Source organism: Stegostoma tigrinum, chromosome 4, assembly GCF_030684315.1.
Source record: "Stegostoma tigrinum isolate sSteTig4 chromosome 4, sSteTig4.hap1, whole genome shotgun sequence".
In the NCBI taxonomy this organism is placed as follows: domain Eukaryota; kingdom Metazoa; phylum Chordata; class Chondrichthyes; order Orectolobiformes; family Stegostomatidae; genus Stegostoma; species Stegostoma tigrinum.
The window spans coordinates 90363176-90377674 of NC_081357.1; the positions used below are offsets into that span (position 1 = coordinate 90363176).

Sequence of the window (14499 nt, forward strand, 5' to 3'; positions counted from 1 at the left end):
AAGCAGCTTAACTGTGAAGAAAGCTGGCAAAATATTCACTGTTCAGATTCCAAGAGCAAAACGACTAAGTCAAACTCCACTGCCTACATGCCAGTTTGGAGTTAGGGACATCCAGATTTCTCAATCCTGTCCCCATCACCTCTCTCCAAAGGCTTGTGTTGTGTGCATGGATGAGTTGAATTCCTCTAGGGAGACAACTTGTGTAGGACATTTTTTAAGTGAGAACGTTGTTGCACATCAGCAGACAACAGTCCATGACAGAAGGTTGATCCAGTTCAAGAAGCAATGAAACCTCAATAATTGGGACTGCTGCAGCCTTCATTTGTTACTGATTTCACGTAAATATCTTTTGTCTGGATTGCCATTGAAAACTTGTTTTGGACTGTATTTGACTGGTTCTTCCCCTCCGATGTAATGCTATAGGAGGCCTTGGCCAGAAGGTGAAGATCGTTGAGGAATGCTGTCAAACATTAACAGCATATTCGTCACTCTACTGTATTCAGGTGGCAATCCACAGAAAGGGATACCATGTACAGTTTATGTCCCCTTTACAGCCAAGTGATATTTTTCAAAAATATTATTTCATGGAATGTGAACGTTACTGCCACAGCCAGCATTTATTACTTTTTCTTAACTAGCCTTGAGGATCTGGAACAGCCCAATCCATCTTATGTAATAGATAATTTCAAAGTTGGTGAACAATAAAAATTCTGGAGAATGTAAGCTGCCATAGGACAATATAAAATTTTAAAAAGACTGACAGTTGGAATAGGGAGATATAGTCCAGATGAAGAGTTTGCAGGTGCTTGGGCATAAATGCACATAAATCATTAAAGGTAGCAAAACATGTTCAGACAGGCTTAGTAAAATGTATAGCATTCTTGGCTTCACAAATGGGGGGAAACAAAGAACAAGAGCTATGACGAACTTTATGCAAGACAGTGGTTAGACATTAGTTGAAATATTGCATATAGTTCTGGGTGCCACACTATAAGAAGGAAACAAATGTATTGGAGAAAGTGCAAGTAAGTTTATGAGAATAGTTCCAGAGATGAGAAAAGATTGGAAAAGTTGGGAAAATTTTCCTTGAAGAGGAGATCTGAAAGAAGTTTTCAAAATTGAGTGGTGTGGACAGCTTTGAAGTGTTCAGCATTAAAAGTAAATGCAGGGCATGAAAAAATTTTCTTGCAACATAGATACAATCCAGAATACAATGCCTGGAAGTGCAGTGGAGGTAGATTCAATCGAGTCATTCAACAAGGCATTGTGTGATTTCTTCTTAAAACAGAAACAACATGATAGGTTACAGGGAAAAGGCATCAAGCTAAAATACTTACAAGAGCTGATGCATACCCTATAGATCAAATGACATTCTTCTGAGCTGCAACACTCCTGTGATTCAAACAAATTATTTTTAGGGAGGGAGTTCCAGAATTTTGACCCCACAATATTGGAACAAAAAAGCAATTTAGCACCAAGTCAGAACAATGTGGAACTTAGAGGAACTTACAGATGGAGTTGCTCTCTCCCATCTGCTATGGTTTGTCCTTCCAGGTATTTAGATCATAGATTTTTAAGGTGCTTTTAAAGGATTCTCTGGAAGCTACTGCAGCGCATCTTGTAGACGGCAGACATTACTCCCATCGTGCACGAGAGTAGATAGTTAATGTTTATGCAGTGGACAGGGTGCCAACAGTGCACCAAAGCTGCTTTGTCTTTGTTCACAGAATCACAGAAATCCTACAGTTGGAAACAGGCCATTCGGCCCAACAAGTCCACAATGCCCCTCTGCAGAGCATCCAACCCAGACCCATTCCCCTACACATGCTTTTCCCATGTCTAACCCACCTGACCTAAACATCCCAGGTCATTATGGGCAATTCAGCACGGCCAATCTACCTACCTTGCACATCTTTGGACTGTGGGAGGAAACCTACACAGACACAGGGAGAATGTGCAAACTCCACACAGACAAACACCCAAGGGTGGAATCGAAACCGGGTCCCTGGTGCTGAGGCAGCAGAACTAACAACTGAGCCACTGATCCTGATCAGTAGACTGATCTCAGAGGTGAAAGGCATGTCTTGGGATTGAATTAGTTTGTGCGTGATAGAGTTTAGAAGCATCAAATGATTTCATTGAACCACATTCATGGACTTGATAGGTTAGGTGCTTAGAGGCTTTAGTTTCCCTTAGTTTGAGAATCTAGAATTAGGGGCTCAAAGTAACAGATTAACTAAATTGGACAAATTCAAGGAGTCATTTCACCATTCAAAAGAGTTGCAAATCTTTATAATTCTCTACCCCAGGATAGGTGCAGATGCTTTGGTCATTTGAGCACATTCAAATTAGCAGATAAACAGATTTCTTCATCCCACAGGCATTCAAGTGAAATAGTAAAAGCTGAGTTCAGGTAAATCAACCATGATCCCATTGAATGGTCTCCTAATACTTATCTCTCATCTTTTTAATCTTGATTAATTGTTCCCGAGATGTGATGCCCAGACCAGCAGCGTCTAAACACGGTCTAACTGGGGCTCTGTGTCGCTAAGACAATTTCAAATCACCTTGAGACATTCCAAAATTTTTGCAGCCTTTTTCAATTGTTTTTATGCTTCTATAAATGTGGATTATGTAATTGACGTGAAAATGATATTCATCAAGCTGGACTGTTACGAGATAAGACAAGGTAAACTGTATTTGTCCTAATACCGGTGACAGAATAGATTAGTCTGGACCCAAAGAAAATACATCCCATGTTTTCTTACAGATATTTGTTTCTTTCAGCGGCGAGATATAATTCTAAACTCACCTAAATTACCACAAATAATGCCAAAAGGAGAATGAAATAAAGACAACATTCTAAAAGAAAAAAATGTGGAATCTGAGAGAGGAAGAACACATTTCTTCTTAAAAAAAGGGTAATAACTAGATATTTAATATTAGACATGTGTGGGTCTGTCTACTTTTTATCCCACCCTTATTTCCAAGAATTGGACCACAAATCTCCAGTTTGGTCCACACTTACTGCATTGGGTTGCCACTGTCCTATTGCCATGACATTACAGGGAAGGCAGATGAGCTTAGAGCCTGGATCTGTAGATGACACTATGAATGTGGGCCCATTACAAAGACTTGTTGAAAGTGGGACAGGACTGGCTGCTCAATATTGCAGGGTTTCATTGTTTTGACAAGATAGAGAAGATAAAAGAGGTGGAGGGGTTGCACTACTAATCAGGGAGGATGTCACATCGCACTCAGAGAGGGCTCATCCACCGAGTTCAAAAATAAGATGGGTGCAATCACTCATAGGATTACAATGTGTAGGCCCCCCCAACATCCAGTAAGACATTGAGGAATAAATATGTAGGCAGATTATGGAAAGACATAACAACATCAGGGTTGTCACAGTGGGAGACTTTAACTTCTCAATATTGATTAGGACATGCTTAGGACAAGACACTCAGATGGGGCAGAAGGTGTTAAATGCATCCAAGAGGGCTTCTTGAAATACCTTGTGTGGATAGAGGAGGGGCCATACTTTACCTTGTATTGGTTAATTAGCCTGGTCAGGCGACTGACCTCCCAGTGGCAGAGCATTTTGGAAGCACTGGTCACAGCTCCCTAAGTTTTAAGCTATGACTACAGATAGGTCAGAATGTTACAGGGAGGTACTAAACTGAGGGCATCAAATGACATTAGTATTAGGAGGAGCTAGCAGTGTTAACTGGGAGAAGCTGTTATTGGGTAACTCCGCCTTTAACATGTGGAAATTGTTCAAAGTTCAGGACCAGCATGTTCCAGTAAGGAGGAAAGGTAAGAGACCCTTGAAAAACGAAGGCAGTTATGAATTTAGTAAAAGGCAAAAGGAAGCATACGTAAGGCTTAGGAAGCTAAAATCAGTCAGAGCTTGTGAGGAATGGAAAAAAGCAGGAAAGAATTCAAAAAAAGGGAATTCGGACTGCAACAAGGGGCCATGAAATTACCTTGGCAAATAGGATTAAAGGCATTCTATACATGCATTAAAAACAAAAGGATAACTAGGGAGAAGGTTGGACCACTCTACAACTTGTGGTTGGAGGCACAGCATGTGGGCAAGATCCTAAATGAGTACTTCACATCAGTATTTACCCAGGAGAAGAATATGGAGGATAGTGAAATTAGCGTGCAGCATGCGAATATGCCACGACAATTTGCGATCAGGAAAAAAGTGGCGATGAGTATCTTGAAGAGCATTAAGGGTGGATAAGTCCCCATGGCCTGGTGGCATCTACCCCTGGTTATTGAAATTGACAAGACTGAAGACTGCTTGGGCCTCGGTCAAGATTTTTGTATCTGCCTAGCCACTGGAGAGGACACAGAAAACTGGCAAGTAGCTCATGTTCTTTCTTTATTCAAGAAAGAAAATAGAAATAATCCAGGAAACTACAGACCAGATGTTCTCTCATTGGCGGTTGGGAAGCTATTGGTGAGAAATCTTAGTGATAGGATTTACCTGTATTTGGAAAAGCATTGCTTTGTCTAGGGCAGGTCATGCCTTACTAACTCGTTTGAATTTTACGGAAGACGAAGGTGATCAGTGAGCATAGACCAGTGGATGTTGTCTACATGGATTTTAGTAAGGCTTTTGACAAGGTGTCTCATGGTAGGGTCAGCCAGAAGATCAAGATCCAATGGGATCTACAGTGACTTGGCCAGATGGATTCAGAATTGGTTTGCCCATAGCAGGTACAGTGTTGTAGTGGAAGGGTACTTTCTGACTTGAGGTCCCACGGCTAATGATTTTCCGCAGGGATCCATACTAGGACCTCTGCTGTTTGTGATAATAATGGCCTAGTTGAAAACGTAGATGGGTGATTTTGTAAGTTTGGAGACAACACAAAGATCAGTGAGATAGCAAGAATTGCAGATGCTGGATTCAGAGACAACACAGTGTGGAGCTGGAGGAACACAGCAGGCCAGGCTGCATCAGAGGAGCAGAAAAGTTGATTTTTCAGGTCAGGACCCTTTTACAGAAGTTGAGAGGGGGAGGGAAGCTGGGAAATCAAGAGGGGTGGGATGGGGCTAGGGAAGGTAGACGGGATGGTAATAGGTGAATGCAGTCAGGAAGTAGTGAGGATGCTTCAGTGGGATGGTTGGAGTGGATAGGCGGGAGAGAAGATGGACAGGTTGTGTCAGGTCAAGGAGGTGGAAGCATGTATGGTTAGGGCTGAGGAAAGACAGACAGAGTGGTGACAGGTTGGATGCAGGTAGGGGGTACACGGGACTGGTCAGCAGGAAGGGTAGGGCAGATAGGTGGGGATGATGATGGGCAGCTTATGTCACATCAAGGAGGCAGGGATGGGGGGGGGGGGGCGAGGAGTTAAAATGGCAGGCAGCCCGAAGGTGTTGTCATTTGTTGTGTACAGAGCCCAGATGCTCTAGTAGACCAAGTTGGAGAATGTGCAGGTGAACCCAAAGGTTTGCTCTGGGCCTTGGATGGAGGTGAGGCGGGGGGGGGGGGGGGGGGGGGGGGGGGGTGTAGGAGCAGGTGGAGCACTTCCTGCAGTTGCAAGAAGAGGTGCTGGGTATGGTGAGGTTAGTGGAGAGTCTGGAGCAGTCGAGGGAGTCCCTACGAAAGGCAGATAGCGGCGGGGAGGGAAAAATCTCTTTGGTCGTGGGGTCGGATTGCAGGTGGCGGAGGCTGGTGGGGTAATATGGGAGGACCAGGCTATTCAGTCTCTTTTGTTGGGAAAGGGGATTTGAGGGCAGAAGTGCAAGAGATGTGATTGAAGGCATTTCTATCACCGGAGGTGGGGGTGGGGGAGATGTTGCGGTCCTTGAAATGAGAACATTTGTTAAGGAAAAAAACACAATTAATGGCAGGACCCTGAACAGCATTTATGTACAGCCAGATCTTGGGTTTCAAGCCCATAGCTCCCCAAAAGTTGCCACACAAGCAGATGGGGTGGTAAAGAAGGCATACATATTGGACAAGGAATTGAGTACAAGAGTCAGGATGTCACGCTGAAACTTTATACGAGATGTCCGGGAGCAAATGCGGCAGAGGGGTAGGAATTGGGAGTAAGGTATCACATTCTAGCAGGAGGGTGGGAGAGAGGACGTGTAGTCCAGATAGAATAGGAGTCGGTGGGGTTGAAATAGATGTCAACATTGAGGCAGTTTCCAGTGATGGAGACAGAGGGGTGCAGGAAGGGGAGGGAAGTATCAGGGATGGTCCAGGTGAATTTGAGGTTGGGGTGAAAGGTGTTAGTAAAGTTGATGAACTGCTCAAGCTCCTCGTGGGAGCACAAGGCAGTGCCATTACAGTCATCGATGTAGCAGAAGAGGAGGTGGGGAATGGTGCCAGTCTAAAAAGGGAAAGGGACTGTTCACACATATCCAATGAAGAGGCAGGCATAGCTTGGACCCATGCAGGTGCCCAGATTCACCCTCTTGGTTTGTAGGATGTGGGATGAGATAAAGGAGAGGTTATTGAGGATAAGGACAAGATCTGTTAAGCAGATGAGGGTGTCTGTCAAGGGGAACTGGTTGGGCTTGCGGGAGAGGAAAATGTGGAGGGTTTTTAGGTCATCTGCATGAGGGATACAAGTGTGCAAGGACTGGATGTCCATGGTGAAGGTGAGGTGTTGAGGGCCGGGGAATTGAAAGTTTTGGAGGAGGTGGGGGCGTGGGTGGTGTTCCAGACTTAGGTGGGGAGTTCCTGGACCGGGGGGGGGGACAAGAGACAGTCAAGGTAAGCAGCGATGAGTTCAGTGGGGCAGGAGAAGGCAGAAACAATCATCAGCCAGGCCGTGAATGATGTAGACGTTTGTCAAAGGATACAGCAGTACATAGATCAGTTGCGTATATGGGTGGACAAATGGCAGATGGAGTATAATCTAGTTAAGTGCAAGGTGTTGCAGTTTGGGAGATCAAATGTTAAGGAAAAGTATACAATTAATGGCAGGACCCTGAACAGCATTTATGTACAGCGGGATCTTGGGGTTCAAGCCCATAGCTCCCCAAAAGTTGCCACACGAGCAGATGGGGTGGTAAAGAAGGCATACATATTGGACAAGGAATTGAGTACAAGAGTCAGGATGTCACGCTGAAGCTTTATACGACTTTGGTTAGGCCATATCTAAGAGTGCTGAGTTCACTTCTGGACTCCACACTACAAGGAGGACACGGAGGTGTTGGAAAGGGTGCAGAAGAGGTTTACGAGTGTGCTGCCTGGATTAGAGGGTATAAGTGATAAGGAGAGGCTAAGAAAAGTTTAATTGTTTTCTCTGGAGCAGTTGAGGCTACATGGCGATTTGATGGAAGTCTATAAAATTATGAGATGCATAGGGCTGACAGTCAGAATCTCTTCCCAAAGTTGAAATATTTAATACTAGAGAGGATGCATTTAAGGCAAGAGCAGGCAAGTTCAAAGGAGATGTGAGGGGCTTTTTTTTTAAATTAGAGTGGTAGGAGTCTGGAACATGCTGCCAGGGGTGGTGGTGAAGCAGATGCAATAGGGACGTTTAAGGGACTTTTAGATAAGCACATGAATATGCAAGAAATGGAGGGGTATGGACTGACAGCAGGCAGAGAGTATTAAGTTAATTTGGCATCACGTTCGATCACGGGCCAAAGAACAGTACAGCACAGTAATGGGTCCTACGTTCTATTTGTTTTTTGCAGATGGCCAACCAGGAAACTCAATTCATCTTACTGCCTACCATCAAGTGTATTGATAAGGATTTACTGGTTGACTATCAACCTTCAAGCCACATAAAACATGCATTTTTCATGCCATTTCCTGGTGTGGGACCTAAACCTGGAGAACGCAGCCCAGAGGTAAGGATTCTAACCATTATTCCACAAGATCTCCCAAACCGTTATGTAACTAGGAATAATTTAAGCTGCAGCTCTTTAGTGTTGAGTATAAACATGGGAAAATTGACAAGTTTGAACACGCATTGGCCTCTGTCTTGCTATTTATCCCTCTCCTTAACCACTTAACAGACATCAAGTACATCAAGATATGAAGTATCATGTGACAAAGTATGTGTGCTTTAAAATATGAATCAAAGATTCTTTTAAAAGTCAAATAACATAACAAGCCTTTCATTCATTTTGAATAAATTCTGTGCAAAATCCGAAATTTACCTGATGTGCAATATCAAAATCATACATTGATGTTACTTGTTTTGCCTAATATTTTCAAAGTATTGTCATAACATGACTTGCTGCACCAAAAATGTTGTTTTTGAAGAGCAAACAACTGCATGCCATCCACAATCTCATTCGCGCCACTCCAGTCCCAACATCGCACCAAAGAGGAAGCTGGTTTCAGTGAGAAGGGTGAAAAGTTTCTCATGGCAAAGAAAATACTTAACGTCCTATCAGACGTTAACACAACTAGGTATTTCCTCTGGATGTACCTCTTATTGGTTCCATACATTTAAATCCCCATTTCTTGCCATTTGATTTTCAAACATAATCTTTTGATAAAATGAACAACCTTAAAATTTGTTTTACCTGCACACCACCCAGTTCAAAATGTTACCCTTGGAATCAGAGTCAAAGGCACCAGAACATGCAGCCCTGCAAGCAAAACCTAAAAACATTATTTCCACATGAGCAAATGTGTTTACAAACATGCAAGGCCAAACAGCCCACTATGTTTGTGCTCACTCCTCATTATAATAATTTAAAGTCCTGCTGTCCTTCTACAGATCTATATGCCCTCTGTTTGAAACAAGTCAACTCTTGCAATATCATGTAACTGTCACTGCCTTTACCACTCCAAACTTTAACTCAAAATTTCTCTGAAGCTCTCAGCTCACTCCGTCAAAAGAACTTAATTTGGCACCTTCATCATTTACACTATCAGAACTCATGTATTAACACATCCTTAATGCCCACTGTTGACAAAGTACTCTGTGCCTAACACCAAACCAATTTAACCCCTCTTCCCCAATAATTGTTTACCTGCCTGCATATGCAAGAACTATGTTTACATATAGTTTAAATCGCGCTCTTCCTCCACATACATACATAGTAAAATTGAAAACTGCAGCCAACAAACCAGCAGGCCTGGATGAAAACCAGACGAGACAGCATGGTTATGATCTTTACAGTTCTGCTTTTACAATGCCATGAAACATGAAAAAAAACAATAGATATGAACATGTCACAAGCGGGAACTGAGATACCTGACAGCCAGCAAGAAGAACCTGCTGGCAAATTGAGACATTCGTAAAGCAGCACAACTATTACTGAAAGAAACACCTACAGGAAAACCTGAATACATGTTTACACAACTTGTAAACCCAAAAGATCTTTACAACTGCAGAATCCCTTCTGGTAAACATAGCATTTTTATTAATTACTCAGTTAAGTGAAAAAGGTGCCCAACATCATTGCCTTCCGAACAATACCTTGCGCAAAAAAAACCTAGGTCATAAACGCCAAGAAATTGTACAAATTGATGCAACTGATCACCCATCACACCCACTGTTCTCAAAATAAAAGCTCACCATAAACAAGCAGGTTAACAAACTTAAGGATGAAGTTTGTAAGCAAGGTAACGCTTGAACAGATCCTGTTCATGTGAAAACTATGCATAAACAGTCCACCATTATTATCATTCAATGCAGAATTACTTCTTCCTACACCCATACTCCATCCACACTCCTACTTTTAACACTCCTCAGCCCCCTAGACTACCCAGGCATCTTTATAACCTCAATTTTCTGCCTCAGAATTCCTCATTCCACAACCCCTAGCCCAAAATCACCTCGCAGGTATTCTCCAAGCCTTGAACAGTTCCTCAACCCACATATGCCCCTAAGCTCTTCCCAACAATGCTGCCTTAGCGTCAGAATCCTGATCTGACCCTAGATCCCCTCCTCGATCTCCTGTCCTGCCCCAGGAACCAGACCTTAGCAGTCACCCCAATGCGATCGCAAGACTCTCATTTATCAGCCACCTGACTCCCAGACACCCACTGTAAGCACCTATATCAGACCTACTGATCACCCTTTTATATATCAGTCATAACCCTGTCACCGTCCCCCTACCCCCAGAATACCAGACCATCTCCTTTCCATCACACCCTTTCTGGTATCCCAAGTGTCTTCTTCACTCGCCCCGAGCTCCTCCTTCCTCTTCCCGTATCCGAGACACCTTAGTCCTCTACTCACTCACAACAGACCCACTCCTCTGCCTTCAGTCCCCCTCATCGTCCTCTCCAGCGTCACTGGGAGCTGTCCTCGGTGCAGGGAGGGCCCGAGGCCTTTCCTTTCCTGCATGCCTCATCGACTACCCCACATGCAAGCAGCGCGGCATGATCCGGGGCCCAAGGCCTATTCCTGGGCCTGGGTGGCTGCGGCGAGCGGGAATCTGTAGGGCCTACGGCCCGGCTCAGCGATGACCGTGGTTTTTGAGATGGGGAGGAAAGGGGTGGTGACGGAGGACGGCCTAACAGGAGAGAGCCGCTCTGATTCTCCCCACGCTGTAAGAAGGACGGCTGCTTACCGAGATGCACCTTCACCGGACTGAGTCTATGTCTGTCGGACAGCACGATCCTAGCCTCTTCCTCGGCCCGCACGGAGCAAGGCCCGACCGCCTCTACTGATCCCCATCGCCATCATCACTAGCATCGCCATTGGCGAGGGGGAGGGGAAAACAAACCGTCTCCCGCAGTCACGTGGACAAGATGGGCCTGCGCTGGGGGTGGGGTGGCGAAATCAGTCTATCCTGTGTGTGTCTATATATATATTCTGTACTGTGTGAGCGTAACACCAAGTGTGTGTATTACTGAGTGTGTACTCATTTTTGGTTATATATATATCTGTCTGTCTGTCTGTGTGAGTGTATATATATATATACACACACACGCGCGCACACCCAGTGCAAGACGGCCAGTCTCATGGGTGTGCACGCACCTAGTGCAAAAAGTTCAATCTGTGTGTGTGCGCACACACCATCAGGACAGTAAGGGTAATATTGTGCTTCTGTATGCCCACTGTGCTGAGGGGCACTCCTGTGTGTTCATTCCTGTGTTCACCTGTGTGCATATGCACCTACTGCAAAGGGACAGTCTTGTGTGGGTGTTCTAGTGCATGAGGGTAAATAATCCTGTGTGTGTGTGTATCCACCTACTACAATAGTGCAATCCTTTGTGTGCGTATGTGCACCCCAGTTGAAAGAGACAATCCTGTAAATGTGCACCCAGTGAAAGAGTGGCAAACTTGTGTGTGCACATCCAGTACAATGGGGGCAAAAACTGAAGTTGCTGGAAAAACTCAGCAGTCTGGCAGCATCTGTGAAGAAAAAGATCAGAATTGATGTTTCAAGTCCAATGACCCTTCCACAGAACTGATGGTAGCTGGGAAAATGTTGGTTTGTATGCAGAAATTGGGGAGGGGGCTATGGTAGGGAGTGAACGATAGGATAGAGCCCAAAGAAAGGCAAGAACATTTGGACAGACAAAAGAGTTTGTAATGATCTGGCTGGGAGGGTGAATAGTTATTATGTGGACTGTGAGCAACTAACAATAGGTAGAGCATAGTGGCAGGCTATGTGATAACAAGACATGGTATGTGGGGTAGGTGGCTAGGACATGGCAGAGTTTAGGCCCTATTGAGTCCAGAGGACTGCAGTGTCCCCAAGCAGAAAATGAGGAGTTGTTCTTCTAGCTTGCGTTGAATTTTACTGAAACACTGCAGCAAGCCAGAGACAGAGATGGTGGCCACGGAACAGGGTGGTGTGTTAAAGTGGCAGGCAACAGGTAGCTCGGGTCTTTTTTATGAGCAGAACGTAGATGTTCTGCAAAGTTGTCACCCAGTCTGTGTTTTAACACCCAGTGCAAAAGGATCAATCCTATGTGTTTGTGTACACCCAGTGCAAAGGGGCGGTCTTGTGTTGGCGTGCCTGGTGCAAGAAGGTAAATAATCCTGTGTGTGTGTGTCCCCACCTACTGCAATAGTGCAATCCTTTATGTGTGTATGTGCATTCCTGTCGAAAGGGACAATCCTGCTTATGTGCGCCCAGTGAAAGAGGGGCAATCTTGTGTGCATCCAGTACAATAGGGGCAAAAACAGACGATGCATGGCTTCTCCTCAGTGTGAATCGTGCTTTCTCCTTCCATGTTGAAATATGATGAAATTCAGGTACTACTGAAGACCCCTCCCTATTTTCTACATATAAACCAACATTTTCCCAGCCACCATCAGTTCTGAGAAAGGGCCACTGGACCTGAAACATTCACTGATTTTTTTTTTCTTCACAGATTTTGCTAACTTGCTGAGCTTTTCCATCAACTTATGCTTTTGTTCCTGATTTATAGCATCCACAGTTCTTTCGTTTTCTGTACCCGGAGAAATCCTGTATGCTGTGTATGAGTGCACCCAGAGAAATAGAGGAAATCCGATCCAATGTTTATGCAACAAATGCACAAGGGCAATCCTGTGCGTTTGTGTCACCCAGTGCAAGGAGGGCAATTCTGCATGTGTGACCCCAGTGAACGAGGGGCAGTCCTGTACACCTACGTCATGCGGTGTGTGTGTGTCTGTACCCAGTGCAAGAAAATAAATCCTGTGAGTATGTTTATGTATGCACCCACACCCACTGCAAGAAGGATAATTTTATGTGAGCACCTAGTTCAAAAGGGTAAATGCTGTGTGTGCAACCTGCACATTCACATGCACCCAGTGCAAAAGGGGCATTCCAGTGAGTGTAAAATGAATGCAAGAGAGCAATTCTCTGTGCGTGCGTGTACACACACTTTTAGTCAGAAGGCCAATCTGTGTATCAGAGTGCAAAAGCAAGAGGGACAATCCTGTGTTTTATGTGCATGTGGTGTCTGTGTGTGCACATGTGCATGCAAACTAAATACAGGAGGGACAGTCCTATGTGTTTGTGTGCAACCAGGCTCTGTGAGTATGTGCACCATGTGCAAGAGGAGCTATCTGTGTATGTACCCAGTGGAAGAGGGGCAATCCTGTGTGAGTGTGTGTGCACCCAGCTCCGTGTGTGGTTGTATGGGTGTACACAGAGTGCAAGAAGGCAAATGCTCTGTGTGTGTGTGTGTGTGTGTGTAGAAGATCTATATTTTTGTTCACCGGTGCAAGAGGGGCACTTCAGTCAGTCTGTGCAAGAGCACAGCATGGGGCTGGAAAAACGCAGCAGACTCTGCAGCATCGGAAGAGCAGGAATGTTAACGTTTCGGGTCAGGACCCTTTTTCAGAAATGGGGAGGGGGAAGGGAGCTAGTAAATAAATAGAGAGAGGAGGGGTGGGGCTAGGGAAGGGTAGGTGGGGTGGTAACAGGTTGGATGCAGGTAGGGACAAGTGGGGATTGGTCAGTGCGATGGGTAGGGTCAATAGGGAAGAAGGTGGACAGGTTGTGTCAGGTCAAGGAGACGGGGATGGGCGGGAGACTTGGACGTGGAATGAGGCCAGAGGTGGGGAAATTTTAAAACTGGTGAATTCTATGTTTAGGCCATTGCGCTATAGGCTCCCGAGCAGAATATGAGGTGTTGCTCCTCCAATTTGCAAGTGGTGTCATTGTGGCAGTGGAGGAAACCCAGGATGGACATGTCACCCAGGGAGTGTGAGTGGGATTTAAACTGGTTTGCGACCGGATGATGTTGTCACTTATTGCGTACAGAGTGCAGATGCTTTACAAAATGGGCCCTGACTCTACGCTTAGTCTCACTGATGTATAAGAGGCCACACTGGGAGCAACGGATACAGTAGACCAAGCTGGAGGATTACAGGTGAATCTCCTGTCGAATAAGAAAGGTTTGCTTTGGGCCTTGGATGGACGTGAGGAGGGAGGTGTAAGGTTAGCTGTAGCACTTCCTGTGGTTGCAAGGAAAGGTTTTGAGTATGGTGGGGTTAGTGGGGATGGAGCAGATGAGGGTGGCGCAGAGTCAGCGGTCCCAACGATAGGAAAATAGGAAATATATCTTCATTCATGGGGTTGGATTGTAGGTGGCGTAGAACGATACACTGGATGCAGAGGTTGGTGGAGTGGTATGTCAGGACAAATAAATGCCTCTCCTTTTGTTGGGGTTATGGCGTTTGAGGGTAGAAGTGTGAAAATGGAAGAGATGCAGTTGAGGGCATTTTTTGATCACCAGAGTGGGGTGAAGTTGTGGTCCTTGAAATAGGAGAGCATCTGGAATATCTGGGAGTGGAATGTTCCATCTTGGGAGCAGATGAGGCAGAGGGATTAGGAGTAAGGGATTGCATTCTTGCAAGAGGCTTGGTGAGAGGAGATGTAGTCCAGGTAGCCACAATGACACCACACGTAAACTGGAGGAGTAACACCTCATATTCCACCTCATGAACCTACAGCTCGATGGCCTAAACATAGACTTCACCGATTTTAAATCTCCCCAACCTCTGTCTTATCCCACGTCCAACCCTCCCTTTCATATCTGCCTCCTTGACCTGACATAACCTGTCCATCTTCTCCCCCACCTATCCATCCCACCTTTCCCACCGACCAATCCCCACT

General features: G+C 45.1%; 1 protein-coding gene across 4 annotated transcripts in view; it reads right to left on the bottom strand.

Annotated features, from left to right (window-relative positions):
• phf3 (PHD finger protein 3) overlaps nt 1–10675 on the bottom strand; it is a 140673-nt gene extending 129998 nt beyond the window's left edge. For 2 of the 4 annotated variants that reach the window (XM_048530914.2, XM_048530913.2), the window contains exon 1: nt 10510–10675. The gene's annotated coding sequence lies outside the window, so the exon portion shown is untranslated. Of the gene's footprint in view, nt 1–10175; nt 10421–10509 lie in introns of those variants that run through there. The other 2 variants (XM_048530915.2, XM_048530916.2) reach the window with 2 other exon arrangements.
• Between the last annotated feature and the right edge of the window lie 3824 nt (nt 10676–14499).